At 39.2% G+C, this 19,702-nt stretch overlaps 1 long non-coding RNA gene across 1 annotated transcript in view; it reads left to right on the plus strand.

Annotated features, from left to right (window-relative positions):
* LOC142865893 (uncharacterized) overlaps positions 1–19,702 on the plus strand; it is a 67,756-nt gene that overhangs the window by 33,091 nt on the left and 14,963 nt on the right. The window contains exons 2-3 of the long non-coding RNA XR_012915987.1: positions 1,269–1,433; positions 8,223–8,313. This is a non-coding gene — a long non-coding RNA (uncharacterized LOC142865893). The remainder of the gene's footprint in view (positions 1–1,268; positions 1,434–8,222; positions 8,314–19,702) is intronic.

The raw sequence follows: 19,702 nt of genomic DNA on the forward strand, positions 1-19,702 counted from the left end.
CCTTAAAGCCTCAGCTTGCACCATGCACAGGATGGCCAGGACCTGACAGGGGGAGCCGACCTTGTTGGTGGGGCTGCCCAGACATTTCTGGTCACCTCTGGGATAGTAGCTGTCATGATGGGGCAGATGAGAAGGGCTGCTCCTCTTATTTACCGCTCCGCGAGGAAATGCATGGGTTGTGCAGATGCGCTGCGTAGCCACGCCCAGCACTAGGTCTTATTTTCAGGGTAGGGTTTATATTGCCAAATGCTTAGAATTCCTGCTAGGGCTTATTTTATAGGTAGATCTTATTTTCGGGGGAAACACAGTAATAGTATGCTTTCTCTGGTGGTGGATTGTAGAGTGAGGGTGTTCTGCTTTCAGTAAAAAGCAAGGGCACATTGACCTGGGCACATTGGTGTGCACCTGTAGTCCCCGATACTTTGGAGGCTGAGGCAGGAGGATCGCTTGAGCCCAGGAGTTCAAGGCCAGCCTAGGCAACATAGTGGGACCAGGTCTCTTTAAAAAAAAAAATTGCTTTACGGCAAGGGCGTGGAGAGCAGTGAAAATCATCTCCGGAGTAGAGGACATAATAACGTAATAATGGCAACTGTGATAACTTTTTCAAAGAGACTAATATGGCCTGGCGAGAAGAGCGGGGTGCCACCTCCAGGTGTTTGGACTCAGCTGAGGGTGTGGGTGCCCCTCGGTGGGGGCTGAACCTCCCTGGGGTGTGGGGAGATGAAGGGATCCCAGATCCAGTCGCCTTGTTCCCTATTAGGGACTCGGCGTCCCTCTGCCTCGTGAGGGACAAATGTGGGACCCTCCTGGTCCCAGTGAGGGTGGCGTCCTGCTCCAGAGTGTCCTGGAGCTACTTTCCATGTAAAGACAGGCTGTGGGAGAACGAGACAGGTAACGACTCTCTCTGGGCCCAGCCTTCCTTTCTGTGAAACGGGCATAAGAATGCCCACCACAGGATTGTCGGAACCTTCAATGACAACACCTGTGCAAGCCCATGGCCCTGTGGTTATTGCGGGATCATGAATGTCTGTATGAATTTGGGCCACTTTTTCCTTTTCAAATTTGTCGTTAGGGGATAGCTGAGGAAAGTATAAGAAAAAGGCCCTGGTGAGGAACCCATTGTATCCTCTGTTGTATCCTTTGTTTCTTAAGACCACTACCCAATTCTATCAGTGTCATTGGTCACTAACACAGTGCCTAGCATGCTGCTGGGCACATAGTTACTCTAATAAAGCATACTGATTGCTGGATTCTCTCTCCCTAAACAGCTCTTCATGCAGGTGACTGAGCTCATATCAGATGTCTGAAGAAGGCAGTTCTGAGGATCTGGGTCGTCGTGGCTACTGAAGCTTCTACGGATTGGAAGAGCACAAGTCAGTCCTCAGGAGACCCCCAACACTTCTGTCCCTGGTGGGATATGTCATCTGGCCCAAGTAAGTTTACAGATCTGAACAGAAGCATATTGTGGAATAGTTTCTGCGAGGTTCACAAAATAGCCTGAAAGTAGAGAAACTACTTTGATCTCACCATTAGAGAAAAAGGTTAGCAAGTAAAATTTCTTTCCATCAGCTGCTACCGTGTTTCCCCAAAAATAAGACAGGGTCTTATATTTATTTTTCCTTAAGAAGACACCCTAGGGCTTATTTTCAGGGATGTGTTTTTTTTTTTAAGTATGGTACAACAATCTACATTTATTCAAATATAGTAAAAGTAAAATGAGTAAAATGGCAGCCACAGCTTTCCTTCTTCCCCCTGGGGACACACAATACCTAAAGTGGAACGGGACACTTCACTGAGGAGACTTTCCCCTCAAAGCCTCAGCTTGCACCATGCACAGGATGGCCGGGACCTGACAGGGGGAGCCGACCTTGTTGGGGCTGCCCGCACCTTTCCCGTCACCTCTGGGATAGTAGCTGTCACGATGGGCAGATGAGAAGGGCTGCTCATCTTCTTTACCGCTCTGCAAAGAAATGCATGGGCTGTGCAGATATGCTGAGTAGCCACGCCCATCACTAGATCTTATTTTTGAGGTAGGGCTTATTTGAGCAAATGCTTAGAAATCCTGCTAGGGCTTATTTTATGGGTAGGTCTTATTTTCGGGGAAACACGGTACATGCTTTGTAGTAGCCCTTGGTGCCCATGTTAAAGATGCCTTCCTTAAGAGCAATGAATTCACCTGCTTGAGGAAAGAACTTGATGTTTAACATAAATTTGTGATAAATTTACATATTTTTGACTGTATGAATATTTAATAATAATAAATGATTTCCATGTATCTCTCAGGTGTTGAAATATGCAGTTGGTTAGAAGGTCTTCTTAGCAATTTGAGATTGTAATATGCATTTTTTCATGGTTTCTACATTTTTATTCATCCTATAATGATTTTTTTTTTTGAGACAAGATTTCTCTCTGTTGCCTTGGCTAAAGTATAGTGGCATCATTATAGCTCATTTTAACCTCAAACTTTTGAGGAGTCCTCAAAGTTCCAGGAGTCCTCCTGCCTCAGCCTCCCAAGTAGCTAGAACTACAGGTGTATACCACCATGCCTGGCTGATTTATTTATTTATTTATTTTTAGAGACGAGGTCTTGCTGTGTTACTCAGGTTGGTCTCAGACTCCTGGCTTCAAGTGATCCTCCCACCTAAATCTCCAAAAGTGCTAGGATTACAGGTGTGAGCCACTATGTTTGGTCCTATTATGAATTTTTTTTTTTTTTTTTTTAGACAAGAGTCTCACTTTGTTGCCCAGGCTAGAGTGAGTGCTGTGGCATCAGCCTAGCTCACAGCAACCTCAAACTCCTGGGCTCAAGCGATCCTCCTGCCTCAGCTTCCCAAGTAGCTGGGACTACAGGCATGTGCCACCATGCCCGGCTAATTTTTTCTCTATATATTAGTTGGCCAATTAATTTTTTTCTATTTATAGTAGAGATGGGGTCTCACTCAGGCTGGTTTCGAACTCCTGACCTCGAGCAATTCACCTGCCTCGGCCTCACAGAGTGCTAGGATTATAGGTGTGAGCCACCGTGCCCGGCCCTATTATGAAATTTTTTAAGAAGCCAGGAATTTATCAAGTGTTAGTCAAAAATGTCAGGCACAGGAATTCAGTGTTTTCAAAAATAATAATTACCTTATTATAGTTTTCCCTATTATTATTAACTTGGCTGTGTTCCTTAAAATACCCAGATATCCTATCCTTAAATATCATTATGATTATTTTCAAGACAATAATACTTTTATTTCTGCCCATCAGAAGGACACATAAACCTTCCCTAAATATTTAGATACACCTCATTGCAAGTGGTTATTTTTGTTTTGGTCAAATATAATGGGAACCAACTTGGTGAGTTGTAGTATGGACCTGTTAATATGACTAGGGCATATTAATAGGACTCTTTCTCTTGATTAAGTTAACTGCAGGCCAGGCGTGGTGGCTCATGCCTATAATCCTAGCATTCTGGGAGGCTGAGGCGGGAGGATCACTCGAGGTCAGGAGTTTGAGACCAGCCTGAGCAAGAGTGAGACCCCTTCTTTACCTAAAAAAGTAGAAAGGAATTAACTGGACAACTAAAAAAATATATATAGAAAAAATTAGCTGGGCATGGTGGCGCATGCCTGTAGTCCCAGCTACTTGGGAGGCTGAGGCAGGAGGATGGCTTGAGCCCAAGAATTTGAGGTTGCTGTGAGCTAGGCTGATGCCATGGCACTCTAGCCTGGGCAACAGAGTGAGACTTTGTCTCAAAAAAATAAATAAAAGTTAATTGCATAAAGACTTGGAAAATACAAATATATTTCAAACATGCATATTTAAAATATATGCTTTAATAAGTTTTAACATGTATATGCACTGTGAAACTAACACTATAGTAAAGATTATGAACATGCCCATCAGACTAAATGCTTCCTCATGTGCTTTAGTAATCTTCCATCTACTTGTCTCTAGCCTCCAACTTCCTCCTCGCAACCCCTGCCTGTTTCCAGGCAACCATTAACTTCTGTCACTATTAATTAATTTTCATTTTTTTATAGTTTTATATAAGTGGAATCATATCCCTGACTTAAGCATCATACAAGATATCCATGTAACAAAAATATTTGTACCCTCTTAATATTTTGAAATTAAAATAAATAAATAAATAGGATCATATAGAATGTGTTCTTTTTTGGCTTCTTTCATTCAATCTAATTATGATCTAGCTTTATCCATTTGTTGCTTGTGTGGATAGTTTCTTCTTTTTTTATTACTGAGTAGTATTCCATTATATGGATAAATCACAATTTATCTGTTCATCTGATATCTGATGATGGACAGGTGAGTTGTTTCCAAATTGAAGTTCTTTTAAGTAGAACTGGCATGAACATTTGTGCATAAATCTTTACATGGACACATGCTTTTCTCTTTAGGATAAATACGTAGGAGTCCAATGGCCGAATCACTTGGTAGTTGTAAGATTAATAATGTAAGATACTGCCAAACTATTTTCCAAAGTGGTTGTACCCATTTTCATTCTCATCAGTAGCATATGAGAGTTCCATTCTTCACAATCTTTCTAATGCTTGATATGGTCAGTATATTTAATTTTGGCCATTTTCATGGGAGTATAATGGTATCTCATTGTACTTTACAATTTCCAAATGACTAATGATGTGAAGCATCTTTTCATGTGCTTATTTGACATTTGTATATCTTCTTTGATAGTGTATCTGTTCAAATCTTTTGCCCATTTATTTTTGGGAATGGCTGTTTTGTTCTATCGAGTTCTGTGAGATTTTCTATATTCTGGATACATGTCCTTTATAAGATATATGATTTGCAAATATTTTTCTCCCAGTGGCTTGTCTTTTCATTCTCTCAATAGTGTCTTTAGAAGAGCAGAAGTTTTTAATTTAGGTGACTCCAAATTATTAATTTGTTTATGTATGGATTATGGTTTTAGTATGGCATCTAAGAAATCTTTACCTAATCAAAGATCACAAGTATTTTCTTCTAGTTTTCTCTAATATTTTTATAGTTTTAGGTTTTACATTTAGATATATGATCCATTTTTGAATTGGCTTTTGTATATCGTATGATATATGGATCACTAGTTATATTTGTGCATATGAATATCCACTTATCCCAATGCCATTTGTTGAAAAGACAATCCTTTCTTCACTGAATTGCCTTTGTACTTTTGTTTACAATCAGTTTTCCGTATTTCCAGGGTCTATTTTTGTACTCTTTATTCTGTTCCATTGATCTACTTATCTACCTTGATGCCAATAGCACAATGTCTTTACTGTAGGTTTATTTTATTTTATGTTTTTTTGAGACAGAGTCTCACTTTGTTGAGTGCTGTGGCGTCAGCCTAGCTCACAGCAACCTCAAACTCCTGGGCTTAGGCAATCCTCCTGCCTCAGCTTCCTGAGTAGCTGGGACTACAGGCATGTGCCACTATGCCCAGCTAATTTTTTCTATATATATTAGTTGGCCAATTAATTTCTTTCTATTTATAGTAGAGACGGGGGTCTCGCTCTTGCTGAAGCTGGTTTCGAACTCCTGACCTTGAGCAATCCACCTGCCTTGGCCTCCCAGAGTGCTAGGATTACAGGCGTGAGCCACCGTGCCCGGCCTACTGTAGGTTTATAATGAACCTTGAAATCAGGTAGCATTTCTCCAACCTGTTTTTTTTTCAAAATTGTTTTTCATAGTGTAGGTCTTTGGCATCTCCACATGCAGCTTCTGAATTTCTTTTTTTTTTTTTTTTAAAGCCCACTAGGATTTTTATTGGGATTTCATTGAATCTATAGATCAGTTTGGGGGTTTTTCATCTTGACAATTTTCATCTTAACAATACTGAGTCTTCTGACTCAAGAGATAGAAAAGTACCCCAGAGAAAATTTTATGGGTCAGGTACAAAAAAATCAATCACTAAAAGAAAATAGTTCTGATACTTTTAATTTTTATATAGGTGGTTAGAATTGAATCTGCTGAATTGTAGAGTTTTTCTTCTTTATACTCTGAAAATCCACCCCGATGAATTTGTGGCACCTTGAGTTGTGAGAAAGAGGAAGACAGCAGCTAAAGCTGCCATAAGTATTTATTTTGAGGAATACTTGGAGATAATTATTACTGTGTCTCAGTCCTATTCAGTTCGTAGTACATGTCAGGAATCAAAGCAAGGTGGTGGTGGTTTGTTTTTCAATAGATTTCCTTGGCCAGCATGGTTACCATGGTGACTCAGTAATTGCTGTGGTATTTGGTACAGACTGAAATTTATTTATTTAGAGACAGAGTCTCACTCTGCTACCCAGGCTGGAGTGCAGTGGTGTGATCATAGCTCACTGCAGCCTTGAACTCCTGGGCTCAAGTGATCCTCCTCTGAGCATCCATTTATAATTCTTGTCTGAATCACTTATTACAGTTAGAGTTTCAAATGTTGCTTTTCTAATTCTGTCATTCCTTCTGCATTTATTAGGTGGCATTCTACTGTAAGGCAGACCTTTCCCTTTGATGCTATTATTTATTTATGTATTTATTCAAGCATTTATGGGTGGGTGCAGTGGCTCATGCCCGTAATCCTAGCACTCTGGGAGGCCGAGGTGGGAGGATCACTTGAGGTTAGGAGTTTGAAATCAAGCATTTATTTGTATCAGTATTTCTCATAAACTCCTATTTTGCCCAAAGGGTTACCATATATTACTATGACTATTTATTTTGATGCTCAAATTGTCCCAGAATTGGCCAGTGGATGCCCTTTGAAGTTGGCCTCAGTGTCCATTTGACACCTCCCTACAATTCCTTGAGCATGTACTTGGCTCTCTGAGCCTATCTCCCTATCTGTAGACAGGAAGTAATGATGCCCATCTCAGAGTATTACTTTGAAGACTTAAAAAGGAAAAAGTCTGAAATCAACAACCTACATAGTGTGGCATCTAGTAGGCCCTCAGTAAATGTCAGCTCCCCATTCCAATTTTACCTCCTTCTTTTTGTCAATACAATTCCTCTGACATTAACATAACAGCATGACTACAGGGAGAATACTTGGAAGTATAACAGCAAGCAGGCATGACTACGTGACTACAGCAAGCATGAGTACAGGGAGAATATTTGGGAAATGTAAGTGCATATTTTCTTTTCTTTTTTTTTTTTTTTTTTTTTTTTGAGACAGAGTCTCGCTTTGTTGCCCAGGCTAGAGTGAGTGCCGTGGCGTCAGCCTAGCTCACAGCAACCTCAAACTCCTGGGCTCAAGCAATCCTTCTGCCTCAGTCTCCCGAGTAGCTGGGACTACAGGCATGCGCCACCATGCCTGGCTAATTTTTTGTATGTGTTTTTAGTTGGCCAATTAATTTCTTTCTATTTTTAGTAGAGACAGGGTCTCACTCAGGCTGGTTTTGAACTCCTGACCTTGAGCAATCCGCCCGCCTCGGCCTCATATTTTCATTATGTGTGAGCATTAGTGTCACTGCTGTGTGGCGGAGGGACATGTGGGATAGAGCTGGGGGAGAGGAAACATGTCAATGCACAGCTTCCAGTTAACTGAAAGAGGATAGGCAAGACATCACCCTAGCCCCTGCATTTCGTATGTTTTCCCATTCTCTTACTTTCTTCTCTGTTCCACGTGCTTTTCTTCTTACTCTCTCTCCTTCTGTAACATCAAGAAGGGTGTGGACTCTGTGCCCCAGAACCAGGAGCTCATAGAGAAGAACCAAGGGTGATGTGAAGTCTGCTAGATAGACAATACTGGAACAAGAGTGATGAGATCAGGGCCCTGTCATTGGGACATGTTAGGTTAGGCATTACGCTTCCACCAGCCTCATCTGTACAACAGGATAACAATATCCAATCCTCCCAACCACCAATTATACTCTGGAGTTTAAGTGTGATCCCATGTGGAAAAGGAATCTGTCTTGTGGGGGAAGGAAGGACTGGTACACTTTTGAGTAATTACATGAACAGAGACACTCCAGATGTCCCAGAAGTCTGCACTGTAGGCATTCAATTAGTGGTATGAAAATGTGAGCTATTTAGGTCAGGATTTTTCCAAGTGTGGTCCGTGAATCACTTTATCAAGATTGTCAGGGGTGCTTAGTAAAATTGCAGATATTTGGGTCTACCCTAATTTCGTTGAACCAAAAACCAGGGAGGTGGGGTGGGAGGTGTCTACATTTTGAGTAATTTCTCCAGTTTTCTCTGGTACCCATCCAAGTTTTGTTTTCTGTTTGTTTGTTTTTTATTTTGTATAGATTGGGTCTCACTGTGTTCCCCCAGCTGATCCAGAACTCCTGGCCTCGAGCGATCCTCCCATCTGGGCCTCCCCAAATGCTGGGATTACAGGTATGAGCCACCATGCCTGGCCCTCATCCAAGTTTTAAAAGCTTTGCTGTGGATTTGCAACAGAGTCTTCTATAATTTTGAATCCTTTGATGTCTAATTTTATTGTTAGTTGCTCCTGCTACTCAGCTTTAAATATCTGTGTCTTCTCTGATGTGTCAAACTGGTGATGATTCCTTTAATTCAGTAATATTCATTCTGTGATTTATATGTAAGGCACTGATCTAGGCACTGGGGAAACAGCACAGAGAACAAGACAGGAAAGGTCCCTGGAGCTATTATTCTATTTTGGGAAAACTGGCATTAAGTAAGTAAACAAATCAATAAGCTGGGTGATTTCATATGGGGATTTGTGCTTTGAAAATGAACACATAGAGTAGGAAATGACTGGGACAGGGATTGTCATAGAGTTGTCAGTGAAGCTCTTTTTCAAGGAAGTGACACTTTAGCTGAGTTCGGAATGACAGGCATGGACAGACCATTTTGTCAGTGTCTCTATGCTGTGAGTGGGCACTAGTTGATCAGGAGCAGAGGAAAGGCTGGAGTGGGTGGACCCTGGCAGACAAAGTGCAGACAGGTGGGAGGTAAGGTCTAAAAGGCAGACAGGAGCCACATGGTTTGGGTTTTATTCAGAGTGTGGAGGGTTAGAGTATGGGAGTGGCATGATCTAGTTTATGTTGTCAGAAGATGACTCTAGCCACTGGACTGGAGAGGGACAAGATGGTGTGTGAGTATAACCATTAGGAGAATATTGCAGAAGTCCAGGGGAGTGTAGATGGGCCCTGGGCTGCAGCCATGTATAGAGGGAGGGGACCTGGCAGGGTGTGTTTGGAGGTAGGGCAGGTAGGGCCTGCAGTGGCTGTGCCTGCCGGGTGGGTGGGGATAAGGCATAGTCAAGGATGACCCCCTGGCTTTTTGTTCAACCACATGAAGAAATGGTGGTACTAATTTATGAGATCAGTCATTCCAGGTGTGTTTTAGATGTTCTCAATTTGGTCATCTAACAGTGGCTGTAGTGAAAATGAGTGACTTTAAAAATATATCAGTTGATGCTTAAGATTCAGTTTTACAACTATTAAGCTTTCTTGATGACACATGTAAACTGTCAACCTTTTAAAACTATAAAAATCTCAGTATGAAAGCTCACATTTAATAAGAGTTACTGTGTGCCTACTACCACTGTTGTAAGGGTTTTTAATGTATTCACTCAAGTAATTCTCAAAGCAACAGGCTATGAGGTAGGCGTGATTGGTTTCCCCATTTGACAGAAGAGGAAACTGAGACACAGAGAGTTAGGTATCCCAATGTGTCTGTAGTAGAATTTTTAAATACTGAGATTTCTGACCATTTATCTTTGTAAAAACGAAAGCACAAGACAATATTTTTTAAAAGGCATTCTATAAAAAAGGCATCTGCACTAGAATGCTTATAACAGCACAATTCACAATTGCAAAGATGTGGAAACAACCCAAGTGCCCATCAATACATGAGTGGGTTAATAAAATGTGGTATATGTATACCATGGAGTACTATTCAGCTATAAGAAACAATGGTGATTTAGCACCTCTTGTATTATCCTGGATAGAGCTGGAGCCCATCCTACTAAGTGAAGTATCCAAAGAATGGAAAAACAAGCACCACATGTACTCACCAGCAAATTGGTAGTAACTGATCAACACTTAAATGCACATATAGTAGTAACGTTCATGGGGCATCAGGCAGATGGGAGGGGGAGGAGGGGATGGGTATATACACACCTAGTGGGTGCAGTGTGCACCGTCTGGGGGATGGACACACTTGAAGCTCTGACTCAGGTGGGGCAAGGGCAATATACATAACCTAAACATTTGTAACCCCATAATATGCTGAAATAAAAAAGAAAAACAAAGCAAAAGACAATATTTTTAAAGCTTTTTCTCTTGCATGGTAAATACTGTGTAATTCCAGTTTTGCAGATTGAGATATTTGAGTGACTGTAAGGTGAAGTAAAACCATTCAAAATCACACAGCTTTTACGTGGCAGAACTAGGGTTTGCAATCACTCTGTCTCCAGAGCCTGTGCTCTTGCCCAGTACACTTAGGAGGAAGAAAGACATTTGTTGAACTATGTCAGCCCATGGTATTTGATGGTAGACAGGCCATTCTCTCTTTGGGTGGAAAATATGCTTCAGTAGCCATTGTGTCATATACTAGAGAGTATTTATTTAAGAAAAACAAAAAGGTAATAATTGTAGAAACATAAATGGTAACAACCATCACAGCTACTGTGAATTGGACAACTTGGCTATTAAAATAATTCTTTGAATTTCCATGCTGAATTCTATTCTCTTTTATGAACTCAGAGGTGCTTTTCTAGTTGGAGGTCACATTGTTCTGTACTCTAGGCTTTATTGTTTTGGAGGCAGGACTGGTCTGACCCCCATTGATGGGTGAGGCAGATGAGGTGTGGTGACTCACCCAAAGTCACTAGGGTTAGTAGGTTAGAGCTGGCACTGCAGCCCAAGTATGTGTCCTGTCTCTCACCTGGTTGCCTGTCCATCATACACAGCATTAACGTTATTCTTGTGTGCAGTGAATCAATTTTCAAGGGCTTAGAGGATAAATGCTTTTCTGAGGTTAACCTGCTGGTAATATAAAAAGACATTAAGTGCCTTCAAATAAAAGGAAATGGAGTGTTGATTTTCCTATCATGTTCCGAACTCTATTGGGACATTCAAACAAAAATTCCTGGAATCATATAGCATGTGCTCTTTTACATCTGGTTCCTTTCAATCAATGTAATGTGCATGAGATTTACATTTTATTATTGTCTGTAGTTGTAGATCATTTATTCTTATTGATGTACAGTATTATATCATGTAAATATTTAAATGTGTATGCATTTGTTATGGGGATTTATGTATTTTCCAGGTTTTGACTTATGAATAATGGTGGTATGAAGATCCTTGTTTAAATCATTTGAATAGACATTTATTTTCATTTCTCTTGGGCATGCACCAGAGTGGCATTTCAGAGTTATAGGATATGTGTATGTTCAGCTCAGTAGCTACTGCCAAGCTGTGTTTCAAAGCGATTGTTCCAATTTGTATTCCCACCCGCAGTGTTGAGAGTTTCACTGTTCCACGTCCTCACCAGTACTTGTATTTTCTACCGTTTTCATTTTTGTTGTTCTGTTATGTGTATGATGGTATCTCATTGTGGTTTTATTTTTAATTTCTATTAAATTTAATTCTCTCTCAAGTACTGTCTCTTTTATTCTAAAGAAGATCTGTCCTCTTTTTTTGACCTTCCAGTTTATTTGCTTAAGAAATTGGATGTGTGTCCTGTGGAGTTTGCATTCTGGGTTTTGATGATTATATCCCCATTGTGTTGGTTTTCATGTTCCTCTGGTCCCTTCTATTTCCTTTAGATTGGTAATTAGATTTTGAGGCTTGATCACATTCAGGTTTTTTGGCAAGAGTACCTCAGATGTGGTGGTGTGCTTCCTATAGCCTTCCCCCAGGACTCTCATCTTGTCTGCTTGTCTCTCCTCTTGTGGCTTTAAGATTGATCACTGGGTTCAGGTGTTGTCAGCCTGATCCATGCATTATGTTAATAAAACTTCCCATCTGCCTTACCGCTCATATTTTTTGTAGCTTCTGATGATTTTTGCCTAGAACTGCATTTCATTAAAGGTTTCAAACTGTTATGTACTAATTCTGAATTTTCTCTGCATTGATTAGCTGAAATTTCTTTATAAAAGAAACTTACTGTTATCAACTATTAGGTTATGTTTAGATATAGTATATACAGAAAGGATAGAGTAAATGTTTAATTCTTTTATAATTTTTCCACTGTATATGAGCTGTTTCCCTGAGATCCTCCAAATGTGAGCATTGAGTTGATTTTGTTTGTTGTTGTTATTTTTTAGTGTTGTTGTGAGCTCATAGATGTTTCTATATTTGACATGCTTTAATCCATTGCAGTTATTAATGTTTTTGATATTAAAATTATTCTGTTTGGCCAGTGGGAGCCCCTTCAGGTTGATTTCTGAGTCTTTTATTTTTAATAATTTTATATATTTATGGGGTACATATGATGTTTTGGTACCTAAGTTAATTAACAAATCTATCACCTCACATACTTATTTTTTATGATAAAAACATTTAAATTTTCCTTTCAGCAATTTTGAGAAATATAGTGCATCATTATTTATTATATTCACCATTCTGCGCAATAGAGCACTAAAGCTTATTCCTCCTGTCTAAATGAAACTTTGTACCCTTTGATCAACATCCCTTTTTTTCCCATCCCCACCGCTCAGCCTCTGGTAACCACCATTCTACTCTCTACTTCTATGAGTTCAACTTTTTTGGATCCCACATATAAGTAAAATCATGCAATATTTGTCTTTTTGTGCCTGGCTAATTTCATTTAGAATAATGTCCTCCAGATTTATTCATGTTGTCACAAATGAGAGAATTTCCTTCCTTTTTAAGGCTAAATAGTGTCCCTTTGAGGATATATACCACATTTTTTATCTTTTCATCTGATGTTGGACACCTAGGTTGCCTCCATATCTTAGCTATTGTGACTAATGCTTTAATGACCATGGGAGTGCAGATAGCTTTTCAGCATACTGATTTCAATTATTTTGGATATACACCCAGAAGTGGGATTGCTAGATGATATAGTAATTTATTTTTAGCTTTCTGAGGAACCTCTGTGCTGTTTTCCAGCATGGCTATATTAATTTACATTCCCACCCACAGGGCACAAGGTTTCCCTTTTCTCCACATTTGTGCCAATACTTTTCATCTTCATCTTTTTGATAATAGCCATTCTATTAATAACAGATGTGAAGTGATAGCTCATTGTAGTTTTAATTTGCATTTCTCTCAGTGATGATGAGCATTCTTTCATATATCTGTTGGCCATTTGTATGTCTTCTTTTGATAAATGTCTATTTAGGTCTTTTGCCCATTTTTTGAATGGGTTGTTTTGCTACTGAGTTATTTGAGTTCCTTATATATTTTGAACATTATCCTCTTATCAGAGGTATGCTTTGTAAATATTTTCTTCCAATCTGTAGGTTGTCTCTTCCTGATCTTTTTGACATGTTCTCTGGTATTGCAGTTTGGTCCAGACTAATTCTGTATGAACCCTACCCAGTCTTGGAATCAGCCATTTCTGCAAGGGAGCCTGATTCCTTTAGTGGGAAATAGTTTTAGAGGAAACAGTGTGGGTACCAGAATTGTGCATTGCTATTGAGGTGGTCTTTGTTTCTTGTCCGTTTCAGCACATGGAGGCAGTATACATGTATTATATATATTCTTTTTATTTCAGAATATTACAGGGGTACAAATGTTTTGGTAACATGAATTGCTTTTGCATAGTTTGAGTCAAAGTTATAAGTGTGCCCATCACCCAGATAGTGTGTATTGTACCTGTTAGGTGTGAATTTACCCATCCTGTTCTCCCCCTCCCCCCACTTTTTGATTTCCATTGAGTTTTACTACCATATGTGCACATGAGTGTTGATCAGTTAGTTCCAGTTTAATGGTGAGTACATGTGGTGTTTGTTTTTCCATCTTTGTGATACTTCACTTAAAAAGATGGTCTGCAGTTCCATCCAGGTTGTTACAAAAGGTATTAGTTCCCATTTTTTATGGCTGATTAATACTCCATGGTATACATGTACCACATTTTATTATTCCACACACGTATTGATGGGCACTTGGGTTGTTTCCACATCTTTGCAATTGTGAATCGTACTGATACAAACATTTAAGTGCAAGTGTCTTTTTTATAAAATGTCTTTTTCCTTTGAGTAAATACCCAGTAGTGGGATTGCTAGATCAAATGGTAGGTCTATTTTTAGTTCTTTGACATATCTCTATACTACTTTCCATAGAGGTTGTACTAGTTTGCAGTCCCACCACAGTGTATGAGTGTTCCTCTCTCTCTACATCCACTCCAGTATTTGTTGTTTGGGGGCTTTTTGATAAAAGCCATTCTCACTGAAGTTAGGGGATATCTCATTTTGGTATTGATTTGCATTTCCCTGATGATTAGAGACGTTGAGCATTTTTTCATATGTTTATTGGCCATTAGTCTATCTTCTTTTGAAAAGCTTCTGTTCATGTCTTTTGCCCACTTTTTTTTTTTTTTTTTTTTGAGACAGAGTCTTGCTTTGTTGCCAAGGCTAGAGTGAGTACCATGGCGTCAGCCTAGCTCACGGCAACCTCAAACTCCTGGGCTCAAGCAATCCTGCTGCCTCACCTCCCAAGTAGCTGGGACCACAGGCATGCGCCACCACACCCGGCTAATTTTTTCTATATATATTAGTTGGCCAATTAATTTCTTTCTATTTATAGTAGAGACGGGGTCTTGCTCTTGCTCAAGCTGGTTTCGAACTCCTGACCTCGAGCAATCTGCCTGCCTCAGCCTCCCAGAGTGCTGGGATTACAGGTGTGAGCCACCGTACCCGGCCCCGTTTTGCCTACTTTTTAATTGGGTTATTTGCTGTTTTCTTGCTGATTTGCTTGAGTTCTTTGTAGATTCTGGTTATTAGCCCTTTATTTGATGTATAGGATGCAAATATTTTCTCCTATTCTGTAGATTGTCTATTTGCTCTATTGATTTTTTTCTTGGCTGTGCAGAAGCGTTTTGATTTAAGCATGTCCCATTTATTTATTTTTGTTGTTGCTATAATTGCTTTGGGGTCTTCTTCATAAATTCTTTGCCTACGCCAATATCTATAAGAGTTTTTCCAACCTCTTCTTCCAGAATTCTTATAGTTTCATGCCTTATGTTTAAGTCTGTTATCCATAATGAATTTTTGTGAATGGTGAGAAATGTGGGTCCTCTTCCAGTTTTCTAAATGTGGCTATCCAATTTTTCTAGCACCATTTATTGAATAGGAATTCTTTTCCCCAGTGTATATTTTTGTCTACTTTGTTAAAGATCAGATGGCAATATGAGGGTTGTTTTATATCTGGGTTCTTTGTTCTGATCCATTGGTCTATGTCTCTGTTTTTGTGCTAGTACAATGATGTTTTGGTTACTATAGCCTTGTAATATAGCTTGAAGTCTGGTAAAGTGATGGCTCCCGATTTGTTCTTTTTGCTTAAGGTTGCTTTGGCTATTTGGAGTCTTTTCTGGTTCCATATGAAGCATAGAATTATTTTTTCTAGATCTTCAAAAAATTATGTTGATATTTTAATAAAGATTACATTGAATCTGTAGATCACTTTGGGTAGTATAGACATTTTAGCAATGCTGATTCTGCCGATTCATGAGCATGGTATGGTTTTCCATCTGTTTATGTCCTCTGCTATTTCCTTCTTCAGTGTTTTGTAGTCCTCCCTGTAGAGGTCTTTCATGTCCTTAGTTAATTATATTCCTAGGTATTTTATTTTCTTTGTTGCTGTTTTGAAAGATAATGAGTCTTTGATTTGAGTCTCAGCTTGTTTCTTGTTGGTGTATAGGAATGCTACTGGTTTGTGTACATCGATTTTGTAACCTGAGGCTTTGCTGAATTTATCAATATTTATCAATTCCAGGAGTCTCTTTGCAGAATTGTTTGGGTTTTATAGATATAAGATCAAATTGTGAGCAAAGAGTGATTTTTTTGAACTCTTCTTTCCCCATTTGGATACTCTTGATTTCCATCGCTTGCCTGATTGCTCTTGCTAGGACTTCTGGCACTATGTTGAACAAAAGTGGTGACAGTGGGCAACCTTGTCTGGTTCCAGCTCTAAGCAGGAATACTTTCAATATGTCCCCTGCTTTGAAGAAACATTTTGTTTTTGTTTATTAATATTAAAATTATGCCTTTTCATGGTTAGGGGGATCCTGTAGAAAGTGGAGAATGATGCCACCTGATACTCAGAGTCAGAATTATATATACGAAAATCTCAACTAGGGTGCTCGACAAAGAGAAAAGGAATGGAAAAAGGTGTCGTGTTGTTGTGAAGAGAGGGTGTGAATAGATGCTATCCTATTGGCCAAACTGTCTAGTATTTTCCACACATTGGCAGCAGTTCTTCTATATTCATGGCCATCCTGGGATCTTCAAGCTCTAGGACTGGAAAGCAACCCACTGAGTGAACTGAGTTAGTATGTAAATAATTGGTATGAAGAAGTTTGAGACAAAGAAACACACACACACACACAAACACAGAAAACTTTTGAATAAATTGCTTTGATCTGTTTCCAAAGCAATGACTATATGAGCTTCATATTTGTAATCATTTCATAATTATTTTATGTTTGTAACATTTTCTTCAATAGGTTTTATATTTAAAACACTATAGAAATTAGAAATGCAAATTTATAAAATAAAAGTATTTTCTGTCTCCCACCATGTGAACACACTGAATTATTATTGAAGAAATATTTTTTTTTTTTTTTTTTTTTTGAGACAGAGTCTCACTTTGTTGCCCAGGCTAGAGTGAGTGCCGTGGCGTCAGCCTGGCTCACAGCAACCTCAATCTCCGGGGCTCAGTGATCCTACTGCCTCAGCCTCCCGAGTAGTTGGGACTACAGGCATGCGCCACCATGCCCGGCTAATTTTTTGTATATATATTTTTAGTTGGTCAATTAATTTATTTCTATTTTTGGTAGAGACGGGGTCTCGCTCAGGCTGGTTTTGAACCACTGACCTTGAGCAATCCGCCCGCCTCGGCCTCCCAAAGTGCTAGGATTACAGGCGTGAGCCACCACGCCCAGCAAGAAATCTTTTTAATATGCTATTTTCACACAACAGTATATGAACATGTTTCTAAGTTAGTGTATCCTAAGTAAATTTATTTCTATACTATTGTTTTATGACTCAGCTTTACAAAACTTTATCTCAATACTTTATCAGATTGCCAACTAGTACTTTTTGTTTTTTGACATGTATCAAACAATATAGAAATCTATATCTGGAAACTGAAATTATTTCATTGTTCTAGTCTGTCCGCAAGTTCTGCCCAACCAAGATAGTCTCTCTTAATTTACTGGTAAATTCTCCATATTCTTCTCTGTATGCAATGCACTAATATTTATTTGTTTATTTATTTAAAACTTTTTTATTAGAGATGGAGTCTTGCTATGTTGCCCAGGCTGGAGTGTAGTAGCTATTCACAGGTGCGATCACAGCTCACTGCAGCCTCAAACTTCTAGGCTCAAGCAAGCCCCCTTCTCAGCCTCCTGAGGAGCTGGGACTACAGACATGTGCCATTGTGCCTGGCTTAACTTACATTTAATCACACACATGCACCCATGTTGACATATAGTCTTTGTAGAAATGGGGTCACTTTTTACATTATATTTTATGACATTCCTGTTTTACTTAATGTGATTTATTTTCTATTTATTTAAACATGTTTCCAAGTATTATTGACAATTTATATTATTTGTATGTATCCTCTTTTGATATCATTGACCTATCTCTGTTGTTTAATAATATGTTATGCATTGAGGACATAGACATATGTTTGGCATAATTTCAGAATAATTCTAATTAATTTATCAGCTTTTCACACACCTTTTACAGTTTGTTGTGCAGAAGGCGTTTGATACTTTATAATGATTTTTAATATTTTTTTTTTTTTTTTTGCGACAGAGTCTCACTTTGTTGTCCAGGCTAGAGTGAGTGCCGTGGCGTCAGCCTAGCTCACAGCAACCTCAAACTCCTGGGCTTGAGTGATCCTTCTGCCTCAGCCTCCCGAGTAGCTGGGACTATAGGCATGCGCCACCATGCCCGGCTAATTTTTTATATATATATCAGTTGGCCAATTAATTTCTTTCTATTTATAGTAGAGACGGGGTCTCGCTCTTGCTCAGGCTGGTTTTGAACTCCTGACCTTGAGCAATCCGCCCGCCTCGGCCTCCCAAGAGCTAGGATTACAGGCGTGAGCCACAGCGCCCGGCCTGATTTTTAATATTTTAAAAGTACTTCAGAAATGGGGAATGACTGCTAAGAAGTATGGGGTTTCTTTTTAGGCTGAAGAAAATGTTCTGGAATAAGGTAGTGATATTGGTTGTACAACCTCGAGACTGTGTTAAAAAAAACACAAAGTTATACTCTTTAAGATGGTGAATTTTATGGTATGTAAATCATATCTCAATAAAACTGTGTCTACTTAAAAAGCAAAAGGGTGCTAATACATACTTTAGTTTTTCAAATTAAAAAAGCTATTTCACATTGTTTTGAAAAGAATAATTGAATAACAATGCCTTCAAGTATATTGACTATTAGCTCACAGGATGGTGGGGGGAAGCTTAATTTTTAAATAATCCCAGGTTTTGCATCTTAGAGCAATAATTTATAAGGTTGTTTCCCTAGGTCTAATTACCTAATTTTTTAATTTTTTTTTTTTTTTTTTTTTTTGAGACAGAGTCGCGCTTGTTGCCCAGGCTATAGTGAGTGCCGTGACGTCAGCCTAGCTCACAGCAACCTCAAACTCCTGGGCTCAAGTAATCCTTCTGCCTCAGCCTCCCAAGTAGCTGGGACTACAGGCATGTGCCACCATGCCCGGTTAATTATATATATATATATATATACCAATTAATTTCTTTCTATTTATAGTAGAGACGGGGTCTCGCTCTTGCTCAGGCTGGTTTCGAACTCCTGACCTTGAGCAATCCGCCTGCCTCAGCCTCCCAGAGAGCTAGGATTACAGGCATGAGCCACCGCGCCCGGCCTAATTTTTTAATTTTTTAAAAAAATTTTAAGAGAGCTCCCTGGGTGGTTTTGGCTATCCATTACCTAACTTTTAATTTCTGTTCCTTAATCCAAGTAGTGGGGATAAGTATTGGTCCTGCATAGCGTTGTTAGGATTAAAGTAAAATGTAAAATACTCATCATGTAGTAGTTGCGTACATGCTAATAGTCTACCATTCAGGTTTCCTTTCTAAAGAGCAATAGCTTGTGCTGCTGCTTCCTGAGTCCAGTTTGACATCTCCAGAATTGGCCAGTCCATGTGGTGCCCACACGCAGGCCTCTTGGCCCACAGGGCAGGATTTCATTTTCACCATCATATTCATCAACAAAAGAGAAGTGATTATCAATGGGGGCATGACATAGCCCAGATTTCATATTGGGGAGGTTCCCCCTATCAGTCCTTAAACTCGGTTAGTGTGTACAGAGGGCAAGACATAGATTTTTTTTTAATTGATCAGACCATTTTTATTAATCTTTAGAAAATATTAGCCAACATAATTCTACTTTAAAAAATATATTTTATATATATATACACTACTCGTTAACATCCAGAAAACAGAAAAAAAAGCATAGAAATTGTACACACATAAAAAAGAGTTGTAATAAAGATAAGTAATTTTGACATCATTTTCTTGGTCTCCAGAAAACTGAGACATCCTGGGCTCTTTCTCTCACACCTGGCTAGTTACCTAAAATTAA

This window comes from Microcebus murinus, chromosome X, assembly GCF_040939455.1.
Source record: "Microcebus murinus isolate Inina chromosome X, M.murinus_Inina_mat1.0, whole genome shotgun sequence".
NCBI classification, from domain to species: Eukaryota; Metazoa; Chordata; class Mammalia; order Primates; family Cheirogaleidae; genus Microcebus; species Microcebus murinus.